The 26902-nt window shown below is 45.7% G+C and overlaps 1 long non-coding RNA gene across 2 annotated transcripts; it reads left to right on the top strand.

The window, feature by feature from the left end:
- The first annotated feature begins 508 nt into the window (after positions 1–508).
- On the top strand, positions 509–26632 carry LOC131274014 (uncharacterized). Of its 2 annotated transcripts, none has more exons than XR_011646177.1 (2): positions 509–863; positions 16378–26632. It is a non-coding gene; the product is annotated as an uncharacterized lncRNA (long non-coding RNA). The 2 variants fall into 2 exon arrangements; XR_011646178.1 differs by lacking the exon at positions 509–863 and adding an exon at positions 12032–12638.
- Positions 26633–26902: the final 270 nt, after the last annotated feature.

Below are 26902 nucleotides of genomic sequence, written 5' to 3'. Positions count from 1 at the left end.
GAATTAATGGCAGGACTCAGATTGCAACCAGGTGTCCTGGCTCCGCATCCAGTTTCCTCCTCACACCTTTTCTTGAGGAGTGGGTGGTCACCGAGGATGAAGGGGTGAGGCGAGTTAGTAACTAGAATTTAGGGAGCTGGACAAGTCCCATAACCCCAGCGGGCTCAGCAAGACAAAGACTTTTGTCCTAGTTGGAAATGGAATCAGAATTAGTATAGGGGTAATCTTGGCTTTGAACTTAAATTGTCTAATAGTTCCTATAAAAATCACTAACAGCGTTACTTCGAAGCCCAGGATGTACCTACTTCCTGGACAAAAACCTTCTAAGTGAGGCTTCATTTTTACCCCAGGGAGGATTCAGATTTCCCGCTGGTAAGTTACTGCTATTAGCTCTCGGCTGCTGTGAGGGGCTCCCTAGTGGGTGAAGGTGGGCGTGAGAGCAGGGGAGCTGCCCGCGGGGGCCTGGGTCTGCGCCCCGCGGCCCGCTAGAGGGGGCTGTATGGGCGCCGGGGCGCGGGCTGTCGTCAGCGCGCACGGGGAGGAGCGCGTTTCCTCGCAGCCCGGGGTGGGAGATGGATTTAGTTCTGATGGCAGCGCTGTAAGGGAGGCGCTGGAAGGAAAACTTCGTCAAGGAGCAGCAGCCTCTGTTGTCTGTGATCCCCACTGACCCGAAGAAGCAGCGAATGGCTGGGGGATTTCAGGCAGATGTGGGTAGAGAAACCCTTTCGCCCGCTCTGACCAGCGCGGGACTGCAGGAGGGGTAGGAAATATTGTCCTGCAGGTTAGCTGGGTGGATTTATTCAGCTGACTTAGAGGAGAATCCTACAGCGAAGACCAGAGATGGATGCGATGCCGCGCAGGAGGTAAGACCCTTAGGCTTGCCTTGGTTTTGTTAATTTTCATGGAATTCTCTAGCCTTCCGGCATCCCTCCCCTTCCCAGAGCTGCTGGGTCCAGACAGAGGAGTGCCCTCTCTGATCTTGTTCGCATCTGCGCTGCATTTCTTCCCAGCGAAAGGGTATGTATTTCACACCTACTGATTTCTGCTCATGTAACATTGGAGGCTTTTCAGAAATCAGGGCTGCCAGGCGCTGGTCTGCGCATGGGGGGCTGTGGGCCGGTTTGTCTGGAGAACGACTTCTGCCGGGGCTTTCCTCTGGGTTCCCTGCCTTCCTGCTTGGCCTCCGCCTGGGGCGCCCACAGCGCGGTTGCAGCTGCAGGTGAGCAGGTGCCAGGTCTGCAGCCACTAGCACTTTGATAAAGGGAGCTGGAAGGTGACCAGTCCCCGGTGGATTTGGATTTTTGTGCAACTCAACCACTTTGGAGGGAAACAAAAAACCCCCAAGGTCCCTGAGGAGGTCTTGACAGTCTGTTGATCTTACCTTCCGTCTCCTTTCCTTGGTTTCCCTGCCTCCCTCCCCTCCTCCATCCAGGGAGGCAGCGGGGAGTCCGGGTCCACGTCTGCTGGTTTTGATATCCAGACCGCAGAGTACCTGGTGTTGGGGGTGGGGGCAGGAGGGGGATGGGAAGGGCAGGCAGCTTTAGGGTGCTGAGCAGGCGCTCTGGTCTGGCCTATTGTCTTGCCTTTTTTCTTCTCGATCCTAATCTCCATCCCCTAAAAATGAAAAAACTCCAGCCCACACCCTATCCAATTCTTCCAGAAACTCTCATTTATCTACAACATATGACTATTGGTCATGTGTTTCTTTACACCCACTCCTTCCTCCTCTTCCAGTTTGTCGTCTAAGATTTAACTGACTCAAATGAGCCTAATAATAGAAACCAAATTTCAGTTTCATAAATGGACATTCTGTGTCTTCTGACTAACCCCTAAGGAGCGCTGGTCTGGCCTCCCGACAGAAGCAAATGCACTGGGGGTGGACTCAGCTCTTCTCAGGTTGGAGGATATGAAATGTTTAACTTGTGCAGCGTGAGGTGTTCTCATTATGGGATTTTGAAATTGTTTTAAGGGAAAGTACTTGGTCAAGATATGAAGTGATATGGCTAAAGAAAATAATTGTAGAATTTCAGACTTGAAAGTAAATCCTCCCACTAGCACGTAAATAATTTATAGTAGAGATTTTTAAAAGGGGTTTAAGTTATTTGTTAATAGTTTTACTTCATGATGCCCTGCCTTCTTTTTTGTAATGTGAGCAGACTCTTCTCAAGGCCAGACCAGGATCTTGCCCAGCCCGCCTCACTGCCCCCAGTCTCCATTCCCCTCCAAATAGGGCACAAGTGAAAGCAAACTGTCTATTAGGATGTCCATATATTTGGGAATCCTCTAAAGCGAGATCCTTTTTGGTCCAAAATCCATAACTCTATGTTGGTTCTTAGATACTAGGTTGCCTAGATCTCCTAGAAAAGGGCTTGTCACATACACAATACACACAAGTGACTGAAATGACCACATTGTAGTTTCTACGCTTGGAGCAAATTTGCTCTAAGAATTAGCATAGTGCTGGACCTACCAAACGTCAACTATTCTTTTTTTTTTTTTTAAGATTTTTTCATTTCTTTTTTCCCCCTTCTCCCCTCCCCTGCCCCCAGTTTTCTACTCTTTCTGTCCATTTCCTGTGTGTTCTTCTGTGACCGCTTCTATCCTTAGCAGGAGCACTGGGAATCTGTGTTTCTTTTTCTTTTTTTAAAAGATTTATTTATTTATTTAATTCCCCTCCCCTCCCCCGGTTGTCTGTTCTCTGAGTCTTTTTGCTGCATCTTGTTTCTTTGTCTGCTTCTGTTGTCGCCAGCGGCACGGGAAGTGTGGGCGGTGCCATTCCTGGGCAGGCTGCACTTTCTCTCGCGCTGGGCGGCTCTCCTTACGGGTGCACTCCTTGAGCGTGGGGCTCCCCTACGCGGGGGACACCCCTGTGTGGCAGGGCACTCCTTGTGCACATTAGCATGTGCATGGGTCAAGGAGGTCCGGGGTTTGAACTGCGGACCTCCCATGTGGTAGACGGATGCCCTAACCACTGGGCCAGGTCCATTTCCCTGTGTTTCTTTTTCTTGCATCATCTTGTTATGTCAGCTCTCCTTGTGTGCGGCACCATTCTTGCACAGGCTGCACTTTCTTTTGCACTGGGAGGCTCTCCTTACAAGGCCCACTCCTTGCACGTGGGGCTCCCCTACACGGAGGACACCCTTGTATGGCAGGGCACTCCTTGCACGCATCAGTACTGCACATGGCCAGCTCCACACGGATCAAAGAGACCCAGGGTTTCAACCGGGACATCCCGTGTGTTAGGCAGATGCCCTAATCCCTGGACCAAGTCCACTTCCCCTCAACTGTTCTTAAGAGCTCACAGATGATCAGATGTTTGGCAGAGGGTTTAGTGTGAAGACTTTAAATATATATGTAAGACCTTGGCAAACATCTATTTATCACTTTGTTCTAAAGGGCTTTAAGGCAGTCTATAGAGATTCATAAAATATAGCAAGGCAGACTAAGAAGATGGGAAAGAAAGAAGGAAATTAAGTGTAGAGACACAAAATGGTATTGAGGAGGAGGCTAATACAAAAACACAAGTATAAGATCCTCTTCACTTGTTATGTTATGCAAGAATCATTCAACTGTAAATTTTGTAGCAGCCCACACAAAAAAGGAAATTGACCAGTCCATTGCTCATGTTTTATTTATTCATTGTCTCATGCACTCACTTATTCAACAGACATTTGGTGAGGGCCTACTGTGCCAAGTTCTGTGAGAGGTACAGTGAAGCAGACAGACATCCTAATGGCACTTAATAGGGCAGAAAACAGACTGTCTCTTCAGATAGCACTTCAGACATTCATCAGGAAATCTCTCTAATGATCCTCTAATTACACACTGTGATAATAGCTATGAAGGGAGACACAAAATATACCATGTCCAGAAGATGAAAACACAAAAAGACACACTTCCTAAGGGAAGCACAACCATTCCTGATTCCAAGACCATGCTTTTTCCAAGCATGGTACACATCATTTCCTTGTCAGATATAAGGATTAGTTTCACAGGGTCATTTTTTAATGGAGTCCCTCTCCACGAGCTCCCGCTACCCTCCTGTAGCACCATCAGATTGGGCAGCATCTCTCAGCCCCTTTCTGGTTCTGAGAATATGTCTACCGAGGGGTCTGTGAATTCTCTCAAATTAGTGGCTTCATTTCAATCATCCTGATGGCAAGCCTAAAACAGACGCTGGGGCCTCTATTTGCTGCTTATTTTCCCAGTTGAGCCAGGGGCAGACCTGGTGACCTTGGCTCACTGGCAAGGGTGAAGGGGAGAGGAGTATGAATAGAGGCGTGTGGGGGAGAGGAGGTGCCCAGGCTTGCACAGGCTGCACCTGGTGACCACTGCCCTATCAGCAAAGAAAGGAGCTGTCTTATGCCAATTCTATCTTCACGTGGATGAAAGTTGCTGTAATTTACCAGCAGCAGGTTTGGTAGTAAAAGCATAATGAAAAAGTTCCTGTTGCTGGTTTCCGTAGTAATGGGTTAGATCTCCATGTAATGCAGATCTAGTAATGCTGCAAAACCGACCTTGCGTCCAGTAGCTTGAGGCAGATGTTTTGGTGTAATGGTTTAGGGGAGCCAGACTGCCTGGCTTCAGATCCTGCTTTCTCCTCACTAGCTGTGAGACTTTGGGCAAGTGATTCTACTTTTCTGTTCTTCAGTCTCTCTTCTAATGTGGAGATTAGTTTCTGGTAAATCAGTATTTCATGATTAATGAGCAGATTAATAAGTTATATGTGAGAAGTGTACAACATATGTAAGGTTCACTATATCTTAGCTATCACTATTTTCATTAGTATGTACTGATACCATTTGTGTGGTCATTCCAGAATGGTTTCATAGAGGTTTTCATTATGGCATGAGATTACCTTCATGGAGTAAATACATATTTGAAGTTAATATTTTCCTGTACAACATGTTTTGTGTGGTGTGTGTCAGTATTACCAAAGTCAAAACTTAGAAAAGGGAAGCGGACTTGACCCACTGGATAGGGCGTCCGTCTACCACATGGGAGGTCCGTAGTTCAAACCTTGGGCCTCCTTGACCCGTGTGGAGCTGGCCCACGTGCAGTCCAGATGCACGCAAGGAGTGCCCTGCCATTCAGGGTGTCCCTGCATAGGGGAGCCCCTTGAGGAAGGAGTGCGCCCCATAAGGAGAGCCAAAGCGCGTGAGGGAAGACCCTGAGAGGGGCTTGGAGCCAACTCCCTCCTTCTGGAATCCAACCGCTAGGGGGTGTGTGCACCGTGTCCCCCAAGCCCCAGGCTGAGAGGTGGTGTTGACCCAGGAGTGGGGTCTTTCAGTTCTACAGACGCAGGCAGATCCCTCATTCCAGAAGTTTCAGTCCCACCTGGGAGACACCACCTGGCCACCACCTGTGGAACCAGACAGTGAGTAGCCACGGTGGAAGGGAGGGAGGGTGGGAAGGGAGCCGGTGTCGGGAGGCCCAGAACCCAGGACAAGCCTCTCCCCTGCCATCCCCAGGCCCCTCAGTGGGTCTGACCTCTTTAGAGGAAGGCATAATCTTTTTCTTTTTAATGTAGCTATAAGTATAATGTGCATCTCAAAGTGCACATAAAGTGCACAGTCTAATATGTTTTGATACGTGTACACCCATGAAACCATCACCACAATCAAGATGCTGAACACATTCGCCACCTGCCCTACCTGCACCATAGTTTGTAACCCTTTGTAATCCCTCTGCTCAGTTTTCCCTCCTCCCCAGGCAACTGCGGCTCTACTTTCTGTCTCTGTGGATTAGTTCACATTTTCTCCTTATAGACATATAAGGGATTGACTGGACATACTCTTTTTTTTCTTCTCTGGCTTCTTCCACTCAGCATAACTATCCTGAGTTTCACCCATGCCATGGCATGCACAGTAGTTCATTCCTTTTTATTGCTGATCAGTGATCCATTTAATGGCTACGCCACGACTTACCCACTTAGCTGTTGACAGAATTTGGATTGTTTCCAGTTTTTTATTTCAAATAAAGGTGCTGTGAACATTCATCTGTAAGTCCTTTTATTGAGTAATCTTTATTTTATCATGGGTACACGCCTAGGAGTAGAATGGCTGGGTCATAGGGTATGTGCATGTTTAACTTTTTAAGAAACTGCCAAGTTGCAAAATGTTTGTAGGATTTGTAGTCCCACCCACGGAGATGAGAGTTCCTTCTCCTTCACATCGTTTTCAACACTTGGGATGATGGGTCTTTTTCATTTCAGCCAGGCTAATAAGTAGGTAGGAGTGATATCTCATAGTGGTTTTAGTTTGCATTTCTCTAATTACTAATGATTTTGAGCATTTTACTTCGTATAGTTAAATACGTCACTGAAAAAAAATTTATCCATTCAAACTCTTGTCTAAATAAAAAATGAGTGTGTCATCTTGTTGAATATTGAGAGTTCTTTATGCATTCTAGACACAAGTCCTTTCTCAAATGTGTGATTTGCAAATATCTTCTCTCAGTCTGCTTGCCTTGCCCGAGGTCATGAAGATATTCTCCCATTTTCTTCCAGAAATTTTAAAGTTTAGGTCAATGTTTCATTTTGAGTTAGTGTTTGTGTAAAGGCGTGAGGTGTGGATTGAAGTTAATTTTTTAAAAGATTAATTTAATTAATTTATTTATTCCACCCCCACCCCCCGCCACAGTTTTCTTATTTCTGTGTCCAGTTGCTGCGTGTTCTTCTGTGACCAATTCCATCCTTATCAGCTGCACCGGGAATCTGAGTTTCTTTTTCTTGTGTCATCTTCTTGTGTCAGCTCTCCTTGTTGCAGTGCCACTCCAGGGCAGGCTGCACTTTCTTTCATGCTGGGTGGCTCTCCTTACAGGGCACACTCCTTGAGCTTGGTGCTCCTCTACGTGGCACGGCACTCCTTGTGCCCATGAGCACTGCGCATGTGCCAGCTCGACACAGGTCAAGGAGGCCCGGGGTTTGACGAGGACCTCCCATGTGGTAGGTGGTCACCCTATCTGTTGGGCGAAGTCTGCTTCCCTAAAGTTCATTTTTATTTGTTTGGATATTACTATTCAATTGTTCCAGGGCCATCTCTTGAAAGGATTATGTTTTCTCCACTGAATTGCCTTTGCTTCTTTGTTGAAGATCAACCCTGACTTCCTGTTCTGTTCTCACACCTCCAAAGGCCAGGTGGTCTCACACGTCCCCTAGCCAGGGCTTGAGGAATAGGGCATGGATCCTGAGGGGAGGATGGAACCAGGCGGTGACCATGGATGTGTGAAATTGAGTCCTCGCTCATGAGGAGAGCCAAGGGTGATGGCAAGACCAGGGGCAGTGGCCGCTGGGCTTGCTGGGAAAGACCCTGCAGAGGAAAGGGCTGCAGTTTCCTTGAACGGCCCTGGTGGCCAAGATCTCTCACTCAGGGCTCTCATATCCCCAAATTGCTCTGAAGGGACTCTTGTCCTCTGTTTTCTGTAGGGGTGCCCAGCCCTTTCAGAGGCAATTTCAGCTCAGAGGCCCCGGGTGACCTGAAGGTGTGGCACCCCTCCATCATAGCACTGTGAATTGAACAGGGGCCTTCTGCCAGGAGCACCTATTTTGTTCCTGTGGTTTCTTTCCCCCCTGGAATTCGTAATCAGAAAATTTATGTTTGTGTCTACATGGTTTCAAGGAGTAACGATGATGAATCAAGAGGCTCAATGGTTGTTGTACAAATATAGCTCAGGACTAAACATGGGCCTTATTCACATCTTCTTTTTCTCTATGATTCTTCTAATGGTGAAATTTCTGTGGAATTAAACTTCAACAGCTCTAAGTTATATAATGAGTTATTTTCAAGTTCTGTTACAACAGCAAAAGAATCCAAGTCTCACCAGCATGACTTTTGGTGTGTGTGCGGGTAACTAGTTTACAGTAAGCAACAATTTCAATGCTTTGGATCCGTTAGTTCATGTGTGATGGCTAATTAGGTCTTTGGCTATTGCTTGGTCCAGGGTCAGGGAGGGCACAGGCCATTGGTGGTGCTCTCAGGGCCATGGTGTAGGCATCTCCACACGGAAAACTTTAGAACACACTGGTTGATCTCTGTGCTTCCCCATGAAATGGGCCTCTTTGCCCGACCTCTGCATTTCCTCCCCTGAAGATTCCCAACATTTTGGCCCAGTGGCTGAGATAAAGAAGCTCTCCAGCTGTTTAAAGAGCATTCTAGCACCTGGGCTGTGGCGATGCAGATGCCGAAGTACAAGGTGGACAATGTCTGTGCTCAGATCCAGACGCTTAGCAGCCACATGGAAAACACCAGTGCTGACATCCGGATGGTCAAAGGAGCTCTAGAGGATCCTGGCACCTTTCATATCCAGACCCAGATGTTAAGGAATTCCTTGGAGGGGTCTGATGCTGAGATACAGAGCCTAAAGAGAGCTCTGGAGAATGCAAACCCTTTGAATTCCCAGACCCAAGATTTCTTACAAAGCAGTTCAGAAAACACAAGGGTTGTACCCCACATGTGAAGCCGAGGCCTAGAAAATGCCAACGCTGAAATTCAGGTGTTAAAGGCAGGTTTACACTTTGCAAATATGAGTTTACAGAATGCCAGTGTTCAGACCCACCTTTTGAAAGACAACCTGCACAAGGTCAGTGTTTTAAGGACCCAGCACCAGGTTTTAAGCAGCAGTTTGGAAGGGCCCAATACTGAGATCTAGAGGCCCTGGGGAGGTCTGGGAAATGCAAGTGCTTTCAATTCCCAGACCCAGAACTTTATAAAAGGCAGAGTAGACAACAGCACTTTTGAGATCCAGTTATTAAGAGGTCGGTTGGACGGGGCTGGTGAAGTGATTCAGTTGTTAAAAAAGATTTGGAAACTGCCATTGCCCAGACCCAAATGACAAAGGGCAGGATGGAGCAGACAAAAGTTGATCTCCCAGGAATAAGAGCAGTATTGGAAAATGCCAGGGGAGTTAGAGACCCTAACACAAGGAATGAAGGGTGCTGCCTTAAATTCCCAGACCCACATGTGAGAAAACAGACTGCAGGAGGCACAGGCTGAGATCCAGAGGCTACAAGTTAATGTGAGTAATACCAACTCACTAAGCGTGAAAATCCAGGAGCAGGAGAGCAGCCTGGAGACCCTCCACACAGCCTTTGCTTCACAGGAACAGCTACAAAGGACCCAAAGTAAGTGGTAGGGAGAGTCCACCATGCAGAGGGCGGAGTTGCTGGGATGTTTCTGCCCATTTAGCCTCAAGCATGTGTCCCCTCTGGGAAAGAGCAAGGGTGGTGGAGAGAGGACAAATCCAATAAACGCCGTGGCTCCTCCGTGCCCAGGCAGTAGCGCAAAAGACATGAGAAACTATGTCCCTGCTCTCAGGTGGCTTATAATCTCTCCACAAAATTTCACCTTTTGCAAACCAGATCTTTGTGATGAAGGTGTGTGGAAATGGCAGAGTGTACTTGTAGGGCCAGATAACCTGTTTGTGACCTCCAGCTATCACAAACGGTGTGACCCTGAACAAGTTCCTTACCTTTGCTGAGCTTCACCTGCACAATGGGGGCAATAGGATTTGCTTCACAGGGAGGATCAAATGAATCAACATACGTAACGCACTTAACCTTGTAGCCAGCTTTCGCGCATGTGTCTGACAAAACTTTCATGAACATCTACCATGTGTCAGGGGGTTAAAGATGAATAAGACATGATGCCTGCTCTTGAGAAGGTTACAAGATGCAAAATGGAGACAGACCTGTAAGCAAAGTCATATAGATTGGTGGAAGAGGTGTTAAGTTAGAAGCAAGTACTGGGAACTGAGAGGGGGGGAGGCAAAAAGAAGGGGAGAAGGGACCTTTTGTGGAAGGGCGGAAGGAAATCTATTATCTTTCTATCTAATCATCTATGTAATCTATCTATGCAAGTTTCAAAAAGCAAAACCTTTCCTGCATGAACTCTGACATTTTATATTCTATTCTTTAAAAAAAGAGCAAAGCTTGTGAAAACTGATAAACCAAATTTATGACCCACTAATGAGTTGGTGATTGCAATTTGAAAAACCCTGGGCTAGAGGGGTGGCCAGGGCTGGAGAGACACGGGCTAGATTGGAAGGCCTCTGAGTAAGCTTGGCTTTCATCCTCCAGAAAATGAGGAGCCACTGAAGGGTTTTAAGGAGAACCCTGAGGTTCTGACTTGGGTGACTGAACAGAGGGTTCCCCAACTGAGGAATAAAGGAGGAAGAGGAGCAGCAAGGTTTGTACATGCTGGCTGCAGTGCTTTGGGGGACATCCAAGTGGACATCGCCTGCAGGCTGTCTGGAGTTGAGGAGAGAGGCCAGGACTGCAGGCATAGGCTTGGGTGCCCGGGTATGTTGGTTCTGGTTGCAGCAGTCGGAGTGGGTGGTTTGCATGAGACAAAACACAGAAGAGGGCTTAGGGTGGGGTCAGGAATCAAGGTTCAGGGGTCAAGAAGGGAAAGACGTGTGTGTGAACCAACTGAGGACAGTGGATTTGGGAGATGTGCATGTGGGAAAGCCAAAAGAGGAGAGAATTTCCAGATGGGAGTGGTCAGTTCTGGCACATGCCAGAGAGGCCATGTAAAATAAGAACCAAAAAGCGTCCACCGAGGCTAGGCAATTAATAAGTCATTAGAATGAAATTTCGGTGGAAGCAGATCATGGTTGTTGGGCGTGAATCGATCAGGTGTATAAGTCTGTCAAGGAACATAGCTGAGAGGGAAGGTGAGAAGGGGGGAGGAGTAAAATTCAAACCATCTATTCCTCCATTACAACATCTATCTGTTAATTATAGACAGTGTGACAAATATTAAAAAATTGCAAGATGAGAAAACAAGCATCAGTATTGCCATGAAAATTTGCCTGCTTTCCATCAGAACCACTTGCTAATATTTTGGTGAACTTGAGAGTGAGTTTCTAGATTCAGATAGGCTTCACCTGAGGTTCAAGGAAGGGAACAGGAAAGAGGTGGAGGCTGAAGATAGGGAGGAGAGTCAAATGCACGTTGCATGACTGGCCTTGAAGGAGGTTGGGATGGTACTTGAATCTCTGAGGCTGGGAGGGGAGCAGGTGTGGAAGTTGGTGTCCATGTGCAGCTGTGGAACACAAGACTGCGAGAGCTAGTGTTAACCACATCTCTTTTGGGGTGGCATAGGAGGTCACTTGCTAAGGAGGAGGATGCCTATAGGGAGCTGGGGGAGAGAAGGGATGGTTGGGAGAAGCTGCTGGAGAGATGGGGGCTGACAAATGAGGACTTGGCAGGCAGTGCCGAGCCCCTGCTCTTTCCCCTGTTTCCAGTTGAGTCTAAGGAATCACTGGCCATGCGGACCAGTGCCTGGAAGTCTTTCCTCCTTCCTGCCTCTCCTCGAGCCCCACTGCTGCCCTCCTGCTTTAGTATGGACTGAGAGGTGCTCCTTCCTGGCTGTGCATTGGAGTCACCCAAGCACATGCCTGGGACTCATGTACAGAAATCTTATGGATTTTGGTCTGGGATTTAGCCTGAGCACCACCAAGTTTTAAAACATGGGCAGTCAGGGTGCAGTATCATTACTTTAACTTTTCCTTAAAGGGCCAAATAGTAAAATTGAGACATGTGGGCCACAGTCTCTGTCAGGGCTCCTCAGTGCTGTCCTCTTGCACTGCTGAAGCAGCCAAAGAGAACGTGTAAATGAATGGGTGTGGCTGCTCCAGTGACACTGTTTATAAAAAGAGGCTGCTGGTGGGCCCTAATTGGGTTGGGTTTGGATGACTGGTTCTGAGGCCTCAGAGCATAAGAATCACATGTGGCCTTGTTAAAAACAGACGGTTCAGAAACAATTTCAGAAAAAGCAGTTCTGCGCTGGGCCTGAGAAGGGGCATTTCTGCCACATTCCCAGGAGGCGCGATGCTGCTCGTCCAGGGAACACACTTTGAGAACGCCTGGTCCACGCTGTCTGTCTCTTCCTGAGATTTGCATTTGGGTTCTGATGGATGTTTCTGGCCCAGATGGGATGGTCTTTTTTTCCTGTTGTGCCTTCACATTACGCCACTTTGAAATATTTACAGTGCAAACCTGAGCCATTGGGTAAAACCCTTCAGGGCCTCCCATTGCTCACAGGGAAAAATCCAAATTCCTTGTTATGTGCATAAGATGTAGTGCTGGAAGCCTCTCCAGGCTCCTTTCCCACCCGTTGCATGGGGGCCATAGCCCAGGTTTGCACATGTCAGCTCCAACCATGTGGTTTCATGCCTGCCTGCCTTTGCACCTGCCACTTCCCCTGTCTGGAAGGCTTTTCTTGGACCTGATCACCTGGAAAATCTTCCTCAGTTTTTTTTTGGATTTTTAAAAGTGATTTTCTGATTAAAAATTTTAAATTTTAGAGCAGTTGTAGGTTTACAGGAAAATCCTGTGGAAAGTTCAGAGCTTTGCCCATGATTAACGTTCTCCCTTAGTGGGTATATTTGTTACAATCGATGAACCAATATTATTATAATCATATGATTAACTAGAGTCCATAGTTTAGAGTAGGGTTCACTCTTTGTTTTGTACAGCTCTTTGTTTTCTTAAAATTTTTTTATTGTGGTAACATGTATATAACATAAAATCTCCCATTTTATCTATTTCTGTATATACATTCACCAATATTGTGCAACCATCGCCATCTTTTCTGGCTGGAAGGTTTCCTTGGCCCCAAATAGAAACTCTCTACCAAGTAAGTATTAATTCCCCATTCCCCAATCCTTCAGTTTTTTTTTTTTTTTTTATGACTCATCTCTAGGAACATCTCATCCTGGACTCCCTTCCTAAACCCCACCCCCCACCCAGCCCAGGTGACAGAGATGACACCCTCTTTCGTGCCTCTGTTCTAACCTGTACATGGTGTTTAATTAGTGCATCTTCTATACCCTTCTTATATCTTTCTCACTTCACAAGACTGTAAATTCCTTGAGGGCATGAATTGTGTTTTATTGGTCTTTTTATAACAGTCCCTGGGTCATAGAATCTTAAGAATGTCGAGCAACGAATGCATGAATGTTGAACATATGAATGAAGAAATGAGTGTTGTGGTACCATTTTAAATAGCTGCAGTAGAGATGATGTTACAGAGCAGGATGTGGTGACAGGGAGGGAGGAAAGAGCTGAGACTTGGGGCTCCTGGTGACAAGATGAGCTCTTAGTGTGTGACACCTGTGAGGGCAGGTAGAGCAGGTGATGAGGAAGTCCTGGGATAGTCCTGGGTGTGGGCAGCCAGAGTGGATGGAGATCAAGTCAAGGAAGTAAGGGAGTCTCTGGATGGATGGACAACTTCCTAGACAGATGGTGGGAATTGAGATGGAGAGGACTGTACGGTGGCAGCAGTGAGATGGGAAATAAAGTGACATGATCACAAAACACATGTCTCAGCAGAGAGTTTTTCTGGGTAGCAGAGCCGAGTGTCCCAGGAGTACTGAGCCAGGCGTCTTGAGCTGCCCCTCCCTGGTTAATTGGGTAGTGGGATGGAGGCATGGTCTCAGCAGCACCTGCCCTTGGGGAACCAAACCTCAAGGACGTGGGTCTCAGTAGCCAGCCACTGGCGGGTTCAGGAAGGCCAGCTCTGGGACATCTGCCATCAGCCCCTGATTCCCTCTCCTCCCACCTCTGCTGCAGCTCAGCTTCTCTGGCTGCTCCTGCAAGGCTGGAAGTTCTTCAGGGGGAGCTGCCATTACTTTTCTGATGTCAAGAAGTCTTGGAGGAGGCTGAGCAGTTCTGTGTGTCCCAAGGAACTCACCTGGCATCGGTGTCCTCTGAGGAAGGGCTGGTCAGAGCTGGAGGCTTGGGGTGGTTCTGACAGGGTTGGTGTGTGACAAGGGACTTTGGTGCTTTGACCTTCCTCCTCTAGGGGAGGGCACAGCCCATAACCTTCATGTCTCCTGTCAGGTGGTAACAAATACTGAATTCCTCTAAGCATCTTGCACTGGAGGCGGAAATCTGGACAACAAACCCCACTGTCCTCATGACTGAGGGGGATTCCCGGAGGTCGACAGATGTCAGCAGCAGGGCATGTCAGAGGCGGGTGGCAGGGCAGCACTCTGAGAGCATGAGGGAGCATGCTTTTCCCTCAGCCCCTCAGGTCCCTTTGGGCTTCCTCTCCTGTCATCAATCTTGATTTTTTTTTATCCCCCCCCCCTTGAGGCTTGCTTGCCGTCTGCTCTCTGTGTCTATTTGCTGTGCATTCTTCTGTATCTCTCTACTCATTTTTGAATTTATCCCACCGCATCCTTGAGGCTTGCTTGTTGTGTGCTCTCTGTGTCCATTTGCTGCGTGCTTTTCTGTGTTTCTACTTGTCTCCCTTTTTGCTGTGTCACCTTGCTGAGTCGGCTCTACATAGCACTTGCAGGCCAGTGGCTCTCGGTGATGTGCGGGCGAGGCTGCCTTCACAAGGAGGCCCTGAGGCATGAACCCAGGGCCTCCCATATGGTAGATGGAAGCTCAACTGATTGAGCCACAGCCACTTCCAGAATCTTGACTTTTTAAAATGAAGTTGAATGTTTCATTAGTAGGATAATAAGCAATAGTTACACTATTATAGAAGGTTTATGATAACAATGTTACCCTTGAATTACATAATTTTTAGAAGTAGTTTTTATTTTCAGGTCATTTTGTGAATTCTGAATATAATAACTAGACTGTAGCCTATGTCGCAGAGTGCTGTGAAAAAAAAGAAACACCCTGTATTATGTTTATCTACAATCATTTGAAAGTTTATTTCAGTAGTATAGCTGCAACATGTAGCTTTTCCATTGATATTACTACAAGTTGCCATTTTAAACTTCTATCCACCACAATTTAAAATAACTATTCTGGATTAAGTTGCTTCAGATTAGTTTATTTTCATTCCTAAATAGATGTTACATATTTCTCAAATGCTGCTCCATTCCTTCATTGAACAATTTCTGAAGATTTACTCAGTATCTTCTTTTTTTTTTTGAAGATTTATTTTTTTATTTTATTTATTTCTCTCTCCCCCCGCCCCAGTTGTCTGTTCTCTGTGTCTATTTGCTGTGAGTTCTTGTTGTTGTTTTTGTTTTTTTGTTTCTTTTTTTTGTGTCATCTTGCTGCATCAACTCTCTGTGTGTGCCGTGCCATTCCTGGGCAGGCTGCACTTTCGTGCTGGGCAGCTCTCCTTATAGGGCGCACTCCTTGCGCGTGGGGCTCCTCTCGTGGGGGCACCCCTGTGAGCCACGGCACTCCTTGCGCACATCAGCACTGTGCGTAGACCAGCTCCACACGGGTCAAGGAGGCCTAGTTTTTGAACCACAGACCTCCCATGGGGTAGGCAGATGCGCTATCCACTGGGCCAAGTCCAATTCCCCAGTGTCTTCTTGTTACCACCTGGGTAACAAGATTTGTTGACAAGTCCTGGATTTTCTGCAGCAACTTCATAAATTTCTATTGTTTCTCCTGATAGAGGAGAATAGGATTCACTAGTAGCTTTTGCACTTTCTGAAGCACCCAGCTCATCTCGTTTGTTCAGTTTTGTCCCAACTTTGAGAAGATTAGAGGAAACAACATGTCCGAAAGCTTCCTGTGCAAAACTGCCGAGTCCCGCATTCCAGCACTGTTTTCTGCTGTTATCTGTTCATGCTTGCCTGGGAATTTCTGCACTGAGAGCAGACAGGGCCGGTGTGCAGCATCCGGGTGGCACCGGCACCCCCCCACACACCCCCTGCTCCACAGGTGCAGATCAATCTCGATTTTAATGTCAGTCAATCCCATGGCTGTGGAGGGCACGTGAGCAGGAGACCCAGGCTTCCTGGGAAGGCCAGGCACTCACATTCGATTTGAGGAGCACCAAGGCCATCGATGCCCAGGGTGGCCATCTGGTGGGGGTCAGCATCAGGATGTGTCAAGGTTATTAACAAAAGACCTCACTACCTCTGGTCATTTCAGTTGACATGACCGCCCAGGCCACAGGGTGCTCCTGAGACTGTTGTGTGGGTGTGAAAAAGGCCGTGCTGCTTTGTAAAGCATCCTGAGAAGCTCTGGCCAGATGTTGTCCCAGGACAGCACACCTCGTATCCAGGGCTGGGACTAGGTAGGGAAAGTCACGTGACGGGATGCTGGGCCTCCCCGAGGGGCCCTGGCTGCTGCTTCGACCCTGGACACACCAGGGAAGGTGCAGGGAGGGGTCCAGCTCTGCAGGGACGTGCGAGTTCTGGGGTGGAAGTTGAAAGGAAAGACCCCTCCCCTCTCTTCTCCCCAACTTGCCGCCTCACAGACACCCTCCCCATCCTTGGGTCATCAGTGACTCAGGATGTCCTCCCCAGACCCAGGTCCGCAGGCATCACAGCTCTGTCCCTGTTCTGGGGCTGCAAGGGGACTGGGGAGCCACGTCAGTTTAGCTCCTTGTGCCATAGCAGGGACAAGGACCACTGCCTGTGTCTAGCTGAATAACGTCCCTCTATTTCCAGGTTTTTGAGCAAGGAGCAGCTGGACAACTGGCAGCACAGGAACGGGCCCACAGAGGACTGTGTCCATACTCAGCAGATGTGGAATGACATATACTGTGATGCCACCTACCAGTGGGTCTGCAAGAAATCCGTGGGTCACGATGTGGCCTGAGTGCAGAGCAGAGCGGGGGGGGGGGCGGTCCCTCCCGGCAGCCAGCTCTGGGCCTCCTCTGTGCTGCCTGCGAGCCTCTGGCCTCCACTTGCTATCTGGGGCTTCCACTTGGCCTCCTGGGTGTCCTGCCTTGAACTGTTGTTTAACCCTTTGGAGGCAGGATAGATAGGGACCTAAGGAGGAAGGGTAGAAAAACCTAATAAGCCTGGCAAGAGAAACTGAGGCACTGGCCTGCTGGCTAGCATGAATGTGCTGAGCACAGGGGCAAATTAGGAAGGGGCAGCTAACAAGCACACACCCTGCAGCTTACAGCACACAGCGCACACCCAGCGGCTCTGTGATCAGGAGGCAACCTCATCACATGGCGGAAAGAGGGACAGGGCGAGGGGGGCAGCACCGCCCCCCCCCCACTTACAGGTTACCTCACGTCTCATTGACAGTGACCAGAGGCCGATCACCAGCGGTCAGCACAGCCTGCAGAGCTCGTGGACAGCAGCCAGAAGTCAATCACCCCCCACCAGCATCCCCTAACCCAGCCCCTAACCCATTAAGGGAATCGGATCACCTAGTAGAGTTCCCCTGCTGTGTGTCAAGCATGACAATCAGGGCACACCTGGAGTCCTGTACCCCCATGAATCATGGACCCCATGGTAGAACTTTGCATTTCCCCCCCTTGCCTGCATCCCTGCAGGTATACTTTCCTTCTCTTTCCTCAACCCCATTAAATTCTTTGCTTGCCTGATTAATCTGTGGCTTGTCCTTGAATTCTTTTTTGAGAAGAAGCTGAGAACCTAGATACTGGTTCTGATCACACTTCAAGACATTGACCCCACATAAGCAGGGGGACCAATGGTGTGCCCTGGTGTGCTCCTCAGTGTCCACCTCCACAACCAGCACAGGCTGTCACCCAGCAGGTCCTCAGTAAACACTTGAATGAATGAAAGCCCTTGGCTTGTTAATTTTTTTGGTTCTATTTTTCTTTATTAAAAAGACATGGAAAAACATTTGGGTCCTTACTGAAAATGGAATTTTTCTTGTTTCCATTTCATTATTGTTGATGCAGACATTGCACATCTCTGTTAGGACATGATACTTTATTCTGATTAAAGAAGGATCATTCTTTGTTCCAAACACAACAGCCTTGAATACACTCTCAGGAAAATTGGCTATGCTCTCCCTAAATCAGTTCCTTGTTTCCATTGCTTAAGGCAGAATTCTGAGTGGGATAAAACCTGGGGTTGAACTAAGGTGACATTCTCACCTTGTCTAGGTAAAAGGCTCGTGAGGAAGCAGATGCATCAGCATTTTGAACTTCTAAATAGTTCTAGTATCAGAGGTTAGAAGACTTGCTTCCTCCCGGGGTCAGCAGCACTCTGGCTGGCTGACAATTCTCAGGTTGCTTGACTTTCTGATCTTTTGAAGATGCCCTCTCCTTTGTCTTGCAGCTTCCATAGACTTCCAGATTCTAGCTCCTCCCCTTGGCTTTTGCTCGTTTATCTCTTATAGCCATTGTGTGCATGCACAGGGAACACTATGCAGAATTCTGGAGACAAGCCTCTGCAGTGTTCCTCCTCCGTAAACTTCCTCTGCTTTCAGTCTCCTGAAGCCCCCATCCCACTTGGACCTTGCCTGAGCTCAGTGAGACTGTCATGCCCCATTTGAAAACCCCCTTCTTGCACGACCTGATCCAGAAAGAGCCTCCAGGAAGAAACGCAGGGGTTGGAAGGCTTCCTTGTCTCAGTTTTGCTCTGCCTGTTCAATATCTAAAAACAATTATTTCATGTATTTTGTCCAGTTCCCTCATTGCTTGCAGCAAAAGGGCTAGTTGAATTATTCCACCATAACCAGAAGTGCTAATTTTGTCTTTGATGATACCTTTTCTTGAACAGAAACTTAATTCTATGGTACTCATGTTTATCAATCTTTTGCTTTATGGCTTCTTCGATTTTTTTTTTAATCAATCTTAGAAACTCCTCTTCTGTGCCAGGATTGAAATAACACTTTGCTATATTCTAGTTCCTATATTTGTTTATTTTTACCTTTATATGGTTAATCACCTGGAATTTGTTTTTGAGACTATTGTGAGATAGTCATCTACTTTTGCTCAAATATTAAATCATAACCTATTCTTCACTCAATTGGTAAGCCAAGTGTTAATGGTTTGCAGTAGTTAACAAGCTGTAGCTCAGTTACCATCATATGCACTGGGGAAAGGCTACCCCCTCCCTCATAAGCCTATATGTCTAAGGATATTGCACTTCCCTGCAGTTTAAACAAAGAAACCAGGTAGAGGCAGGAGTAAGGGAGACAGAGATCTTGGCTGTGTGCATATCAGAAGGAGAGGAAAACCTTCAGTGCCTGCATGTCAAAGGGAGATAAAGAAACCCTTTACTCCCTACAGATCTAAGAAACAGCCAGTCCTCCAGCTTTCCAAGAAAGCCTAACTCCCTATCCCACTACCCTCTAGCCATACAAGGGAAATTTTTCACTTCTAGGGCTCCCCATTGGCCCCTGCACCTCACTGGGTCCCTCAACCCTCTCCCACTGACCATCATTTCCCCACCTAGGAAAGTTCCATATCAATTCAAAAATTCAATTCCCCCCCTTCCAGGAGTGGGCTGAAGTCTCTCTTCAGACCCCCACCATGGTGGTTTTGGGGCTCAAGTCTGTTCTTCAGACCCCTTCCGATGGGAGAGCTCCTCAGTCAATTCTCTGCCTGTGGTCATATCAGTCTCCGTGTCCCAGTGAGCACTGTTTTTCTCCAACACCAACTCTATCTAATATGAAATGTATGAGCTTGTCCCTGGATTCTTGACTGCATTTCACTGAGCTCACTTTTCCTTTATTGGAACCACACTGTTTTCATTGTTATATCTTTATGTTTTGTTATCACCTGGGGCAAGCCCCTCTGGCTTTTTCAAAAATTTCTAGCTCTGTTTTTGGCCAGGTCTTGGTGACTGCTGAATTTCACTGAAGGGCCACAGGTGGCTGGCTGGAACATTCCTACATGTTTTTCTTTATTGCTCCTTTTTCTGAAGTCTGTCAGTTTTATCACAAAGGAGTCCTCCAGTCTTTTGCAAGAAAGATAGAAGCTCAGCTGCCAGTCTTCTACTGGCCTAGTGGGGTAAGGAGACACGGCATTTTACCATTTGGTATAGAGATGTCTCCTGAATCCCTCTGCTTTCAGCCTGGCTGTGCAAACCTCTCCTGGGATAAACCTCCTTTCTCTTCTGTAAGGGGCTAATGCCTGGTTACGGGAGGTAGAGGAGTGGATGGGTATGTCTCAATGATCTCCATAAAACTCTTATAAACAGTTTTCCTGTTTTCAGCCTCCCCTGCCTTTAGAGGTAATGGATACTTGTGAGTTGTGAGCTTGCCAGTGTTCTATAGCATGGATTGTCCCACTTTTTACTCACTCCCCCCATTACTGCTAAATCACTTACCATTCATTTACCCATTGCTAGCCTCCAAACTTTTGTTGCCATTTCTTGTCTTCTGTTAATTCCTCTTCCATTGTCTTCATCCTTATGGGCTATTCTCTTCTTTATTCCTTTACTGTCATTATAATTGTTTCTGGGAGGAAGCAGCTACGAATGTATATATTTAATCTAGCCCTTTTAACTGGAAGTTCATGATATTTTCTAATAAGGTATTAGGATACCAGGGAATGGCATTGAATTTTGTCTATCTCATATGTAGCCACTTTAACCAATATAGACATCATAATTTTTATTCATTCTCATATTTGTTTCTAGTTAATTGCATTGAGTTTTCTGTGTAAATGAAATTCTATGCCAATAATGATAACCATGTTTGTTCTTTTCCAGAATTTAGACCTTTTCCTTTTCCTTTTGTTGTTGCATTGGTAAAGCTTCCAGAACAGTGTTGCCTGGAAGGAGTGATAGTAGACCTTCCTGTCTCCTTCCTTCCACTAATGTGACTGTTTCTGGTTTTGCACTATTGTTTATTGCTTGTTGTTGGTTTTGGATAATTACCCCTTATAAGGTAAAGAAAATTCCCTTCAGTTCCAAATCAACAAGAGTGTATTTTTAAAATTAGATTGAATGTTGAATTGTACAAGTGTTTTTCAATGTCTATCAAAGTACTCATCATTATCCCTTACTCTGTGAACATATTGATCACATTAATAGTTTCCTAATGATGAATTATCATTGTGTTTCTTGAGTAGCAACCTCTTTGGTTATGGTATATTATTCTCTTAGTATGTTGCTGGATTTGAATTCCTGATAGTTTAGTCATGCTGTCTTTTTTTTTTTTTTTCATTTACTGTTGTAGAAGAGGAGAGAGATTCAATTATTTGCATATAGAAAGGCCAGGACTCTGGAATGATCTTGGGAAGGAAAAAGATTTCAGTAAGGCCAGCAGGACTCAGGACTTGTCTGTTCAAAACCCGAGCTGCAACAAGATTTTCAAGTTCCTTTTGCACAGGGTGGGGAGTCACATGGTGATTTTATGAAAAAAAAATGACTTTCTTTGTTAAGTGTTTGCCTGAGTACCAGATAGGGTTTGAGTTAGCAGAAAGGTTTTGAATTAACATATAGCCCAAATTCCCTCTGGATGCAACTTTGAATACACATCCTTTCTGAACATTCAAAGTCTAAAGGGCCTATATTACTTAATTGAATTTCTAGGCACAGTTGGATACAGAATTAGATAATTTTGAATTCAAACACAGGCTATATTTTATTTCCCCTTGAAGCAAAGTTTAATATTTTTTAAGATTCGGCAGCCCTATTTTGAGAATCTCTCTGGACTGACTGGTATGTATATAGAGTTTGCATTGCTAAATTGTTTCCCAGGACTGGAGTGGTTGCCATGATTATCAAGGGCAGGGCTGCACCTTCTCACTGTCCCTCAGGCACAACTTAGTTTTATCTATGAAGAGATAAACAGCCTCCCACCCATAGCCTGGGGGCCACTGGCATTTACCTGCATTTCCCGTGGCTCCAGATCCATCTACTAATTTTATTTTACCCTTCAAGGGTTTATACTTTTGTCTTAAAGAGGTGATGAAGGGCGATGCTCTCTTTTCTGTAACTACTTCCTGCTGGCCTTGGCTTGTAGTCATTCCGTAATGTAAGAAACAAAGATTAGATTAGTTTTCACATAAAGGAAGAAAATATTTTTTAATGTAACCTGGCAGCCTACTGCCTCAGTCTCCCACTCCCATGTTAAGCAGGAAGAAAGGAAATCAGCTGAAGCCAGTGCTATAGGCAGCCAAAAAATGCCCAAGAAAGACCTAAGTCAATACCAATTCAGCACTAAATTCCATTCCTTATTTGGCAAAGAGGAGCAGGTAAAAACTAAAATGGTTGGAATGTGATGATGGAAGCGGTGAATCACAAACTTTTACGTGGGAAAGTTAGATCTTCTCCGATAGGCTGTCACTTCTGAAGTATCCAATCTGGAGAAAGAGAGGAAGGGCTTGCGTGCTAGGCTTAGGGCTATAAATTGTGGCATTTTTGTTTGCTTGGTGCACCAGCCACGTTTTCTGGTTGTGCGCCCCTTCTTGCAAGATTGAGAATAAATTCTTTTCTTCTCCACAATCGGGTGAGCCTTATTTTCTTCCAGAAGAAGATTTTTTTCCAACAGGTTTGGGGTCTCATCTGGGATTCTGAGCCTTCAGAAAGCAGACCCCTGGAGTGGACGACGAGAAGGCACGCCCCACTGTTTAAGTGGTCTTGGACTCCACCGGCAGGGGCCCCACTTCTTGCAGACAAGAAGCCCAAGAACAGACGCTTAGATCTGCCAATTGTGGACCAGAAAAAGGGAAGGGAAAATCTTCCTCTCGTTGGCCAGGTGACTCCATGCATGGACCACGGTAACAAGAAAGGCTATTAAATATTACCTTGGTGGATGGGAATTCTAATGAGTCTGAGGTTCACTGTGTGTGCCTGAGAATTGTGACATACGGTGGGAAGTGAGTGCAGAGTCCCGATTCGCATTTCCCTTCTCCCTTGAGGGAAAGGTCCAGAGACAGACAAAGCAAAAGATTCATAAGAAAGAGACCCAGACAAGATTCAGAATGGGAAATAGAGGCAGTCGGTCAACTGGGAAAAAGCAGAAGGGGGTATATGCAGGATCCCCCAGAGACATTCCTCCAGATACTCCACTAGGGAGGATGTTAAGGCATTGGACCGATAGTGATTGGACCAAGGGAAAAGACAAGAAGAAAATGATTCAATACTGCTGTTGTATCTGGACCAAGGAAAGTATTTTACTGCCTGGTGTATTCTGGCCAAAATATGGGTCAGATGAGGATTGGCTTTGTGCTGACCTTGTACTGTATGTTAATGGAAAAATACCCTTCTCCAAAGAAGAGTCTGACTATGCCATGTGCTGGTTAAAGGGAAAGGGGGCCACTTTCTATCCTGTGAAAGCTGAAAATCCAGGCTCCAGGACTAAGCTTGCAGAAACTAAGGCTACAGAAACTAAGGCTGCGGAAACTATGGCTGCAGAAAGAAAAGCTGTAGAAACTAAAGCCTGGGACCCCCTGTCTAATCTCCCTCCTCCACATGTTCCCCCTCTCCTCCCAGGAAAAGGGTCATTAGACATGGAGGGCCCAATAGAACCCATTCTAAACCCTTGGGAACTGGAGAATCAAGCAGGGTCAACAGCCACACCGGTTACCACCCACCAACAGCTGAGGAAAGAACTGGAAGAGTGTAAGAAAGATATACACAGTTTTCCATTCGCCAGAGCATCTGAGGAGAAGAGAGTGAAAAAACAAAACTTCATTCAGCCGTTGTATCCGCTGAGAGAAGTCCCAATGGGGCCAGGGGAGATTGGCTATGTCAATGCCCCAGTGACAAGTACTGAAGTAAGGAACTTCAAGGAGGAGATGAAATCTCTAATGGAAGATCCAGTGGGGCTGGCTGAACAAGTAGATCAATTCCTGGGTCCTAGATTATACACCTGGCCTGAACTTATGTCCATACTGAATATCCTCTTTACGGGAGAAGAAAGAGGAATGGTGTGGAGGGCAGCTATGAAGGAGTGGGACAGGCAGCATCCACCTGGACAGGGGGTGATGGCAATAGAACAGAAGTTCCCAAACACAGACCCTAATTGGGATCATAATGACCTGGGTGACAGAACACAAATGAAAGATTTTAGAGACCTCATTATACAGGGGATCAAATTGGCCATACCCAAATCTCAAAACTTGAAGAAGGCCTTTGAAGTAGCCCAGGAGAAGGATGAAATGCCCTCTGCTTACCTGCAACGATTGAGGGACCAAGTGAGGAAATATTCTGGGATGGACCCTGAAGATCCAGTGGCTCAGGGAATGTTAAAAGTCAGCTATGTAAAAGGTTCTTGGCCTGACATCCAGAAGAAGATTCAGAAAAAAGAAGGATGGATGGATAAGCCGTTGGAAGAGTTATTGAGAGAATCCCAGAAAGTGTTTGTAAGAAGAGAGAAGGAAAAGCAGAAACAGAAAGCAAAGGTGGTGATTAGCAAAGTCGATCAAATGGTAAGAAAAAGACTGGAGATGGGTCAGGGAGGGAATAGGCAGAGGCAAGATAAAGATGCAACTTGGTCTTATTTAGATAAGGGGACAAGGAGAATGCAAGGCTCTGCAGAGTGCTCTGACTGGGAGGATGGGTCATTTCAAAAGGGATTGCCGGAGTTTAATGAAAGAGAGTCCGGTAATTCCCCTCATGAATTTTGAGCATTCGGGGGGTCTGAGGCTCCTCACTTCTAAAGCCCACTGGGAGCCTTTAGTAAATCTAACGGTAGGCCCATGTCATAAAAAAATTACATTTCTAGTGGACACTGGCACAGCCTGATCCTCTGTGACTTATCTCCCCAGAGGAACCAAATTTTCTGGAAGTTCCCTTACAGTCTCATGGATAAAAGGAGAAGGATTTGAGGTCCCCATTCTTTCTACCACTAATATTTGTTAGGTAGACAATCAAACTGTAAGCCCTTTGTTGTACATCCCAACCAGGTAGAAACATGGAGAGACCCATCATTTCCTATATTTGTGAATCAAATGCATGTGTTTCCTGGGCCTATAGATGACAGACTACCCTTAAAACCTGATGAAGAAGGGAGGAAATATATAATCTTATCCTTCCTTTTGATCATACACCATTATATATTGGAAAAAGTCCTCCTTGCATGCAAACAAAAAATTGGACTATGGTTACCATGACAAATAATGGTACAAAATTATTCATAACTTTGTTTCCTTCATATAATTCTTCAGTAACTGAAAAGCAAAATGATAATTGTCCACCCAAAAATCCTGAAAACAGGGATGGCAGGAATGCCATATAGGAAGAGGATCTGCCATTTTTAATGATTCCTATTGAATAGTGAGGGAAAGTGCTTCTATGGAGACCCCAAAGAATATAATGGTAGATTTATATGGTATGGACTTAACAAGGGTCAACAAGTTAGACATATGCAATATCCTTTTTCAGAATCTCTATTCTTGGGTGAACAAGTGGTATATACTAACAATTTTACTGTTTGGAAATGTAAAGGAAAATGTTTACCAACCCCTTGAATTAATGACACCTATAGTCTTAATATACATAAAAACTTGTGGAAAGTATTTCTTGGAACTGCCCCTGCTTATGAATGGATTGATAATTACAGTCAAACAGGTTAATATCTACAATTAAATCAAATCTATCCATTGAAAGCATGTGTCAGGGATCCTTTCATATTCATTATTGGAAAAATAACTATAAAAGATAATGCCTTGTTTTATAAAAATGGTGCCTTGTATACTTATCTGTCAGAAAGTGTGTTGCAGGATTGAGACACCGTCACAATAGCCAGAAGACGACGAGGTATATGGATTCCCATGCAAATGAACCGAATATGGCAGTCATCATGTGAAAGTCAGCTATTGCTACACATGGCGCAAGAAATCATGAAATGGACAAAAAGATTTATTGGACTCCTAATAATTAGTATAATGGGACTAATTGGAATCATCAGAGCTGCTGCAACTGCTGCTGACGCTTTGCATGAGACTGTTCAGACTCAATAATACGTGCACGATTGGCGTAAAAATGCTAGTGATTTGTGGCATAGCCAAGAACACATTGATGAACAGTTTAATAATCGGGTTAATGATTTAGAAATAGCTGTTTTGCATATTGGAGATAAATTGTATAATTTAAACTTGTTAAGGGGATTGAAATGTGATTGGAATGAAAGCCACTTTTGTATTACTCCTCTTGCCTGTAATTCATCTGATATAGAAAAAAAGATTAATCATTTGCTAGGCCAGTAAAGTAATATCTCTCAGGAAATAATTGACTTACAAAGAAAAATATTAGAAATGTCTCAAAATCAAATTCATGTAGCCAATATCAAGGATATTTTCTCAGATGATTCACATATTACAAAATGTAACCTAGTTACTTGGTGGAAATCACAGCATTTCCTGTCAGCTTTCAGAATAGGGTTAATCATATTTGTTCTGTTGCTCATGATTCTTGCCTGTGCTGGACACTGCTTTTGAAGAACATTGCAAAGCATAATAGCCAAGAGACATGCGAATAATCTGGTTCTAGGAAAAGCACTTCAAACACTTCCCCTAGTCGAAGAGCTTGGCTGGTAGTCAGTGACGGGTAAGACTCTCAGAGGAGGGCAACCTAAGACAGGCACAGTCACCTCGACTAAAACAAAAAGGGGAGATGTTGGAAACTGAGGCACAGTGGCCTCACAAGGAGAAACATGCTGTCTCCATGCTAGTACTGTCTCCATGCTAGTGCTGTCTCCATGGCTATGCTTGCACTCTCAGGAATGCAGTAATTAAGAGTTCCCATCAAATGGGATGAAGCAGTTAAAGGCTGAAAGAAAAGATGAGCACATACCTTTTGTAGTGAATAGAAAACATAGACTTTGTACCTTCAGATGAGATTTTTAAAAATTCCTTAGACTATGGGTAATTCTGACAGTTAACTGCATTTACTGTTTGTTGTCACATAGGCTATGTGTTGCTCCTTGTTCTCACATTAGCTACATGTTCCTGCTTGTTATCACGTAGATTGGGGTATATAGAGAGCTCCTTGTAAACAATAAAGTTGTCTGATGAGTCTCTACTTGCAGACCCCCTGATCGCAGCTCTCTTGTTCTTTCTTTTTCTTTCTTTCTCTTTCTTTCACTCTCCTTTTTTCTTTCTTTCATTCCTGATACACTTCAAGCCCAAATCTCCAACAATCCCCAAAGAAATTGGAATCGCTGTATTCTCTGAAAAGGAAGTAAAAGAACTAGAACAACTGGGCCAACCTTAGATAACCAAGGGAAGTGGCTCCTCCCAGACAACCAGCAGTTGTTGAATAAGCAAATAATGAGGGAATTACTAGCAGTTTTACACCAAGGTAGTCA

The sequence above is a fragment of the Dasypus novemcinctus genome, chromosome 17 (assembly GCF_030445035.2).
Source record: "Dasypus novemcinctus isolate mDasNov1 chromosome 17, mDasNov1.1.hap2, whole genome shotgun sequence".
Lineage (NCBI taxonomy): Eukaryota > Metazoa > Chordata > Mammalia > Cingulata > Dasypodidae > Dasypus > Dasypus novemcinctus.
Note: the sequence above shows the minus strand (reverse complement) of the source record. Positions and strands in the feature narration are given on the sequence as shown.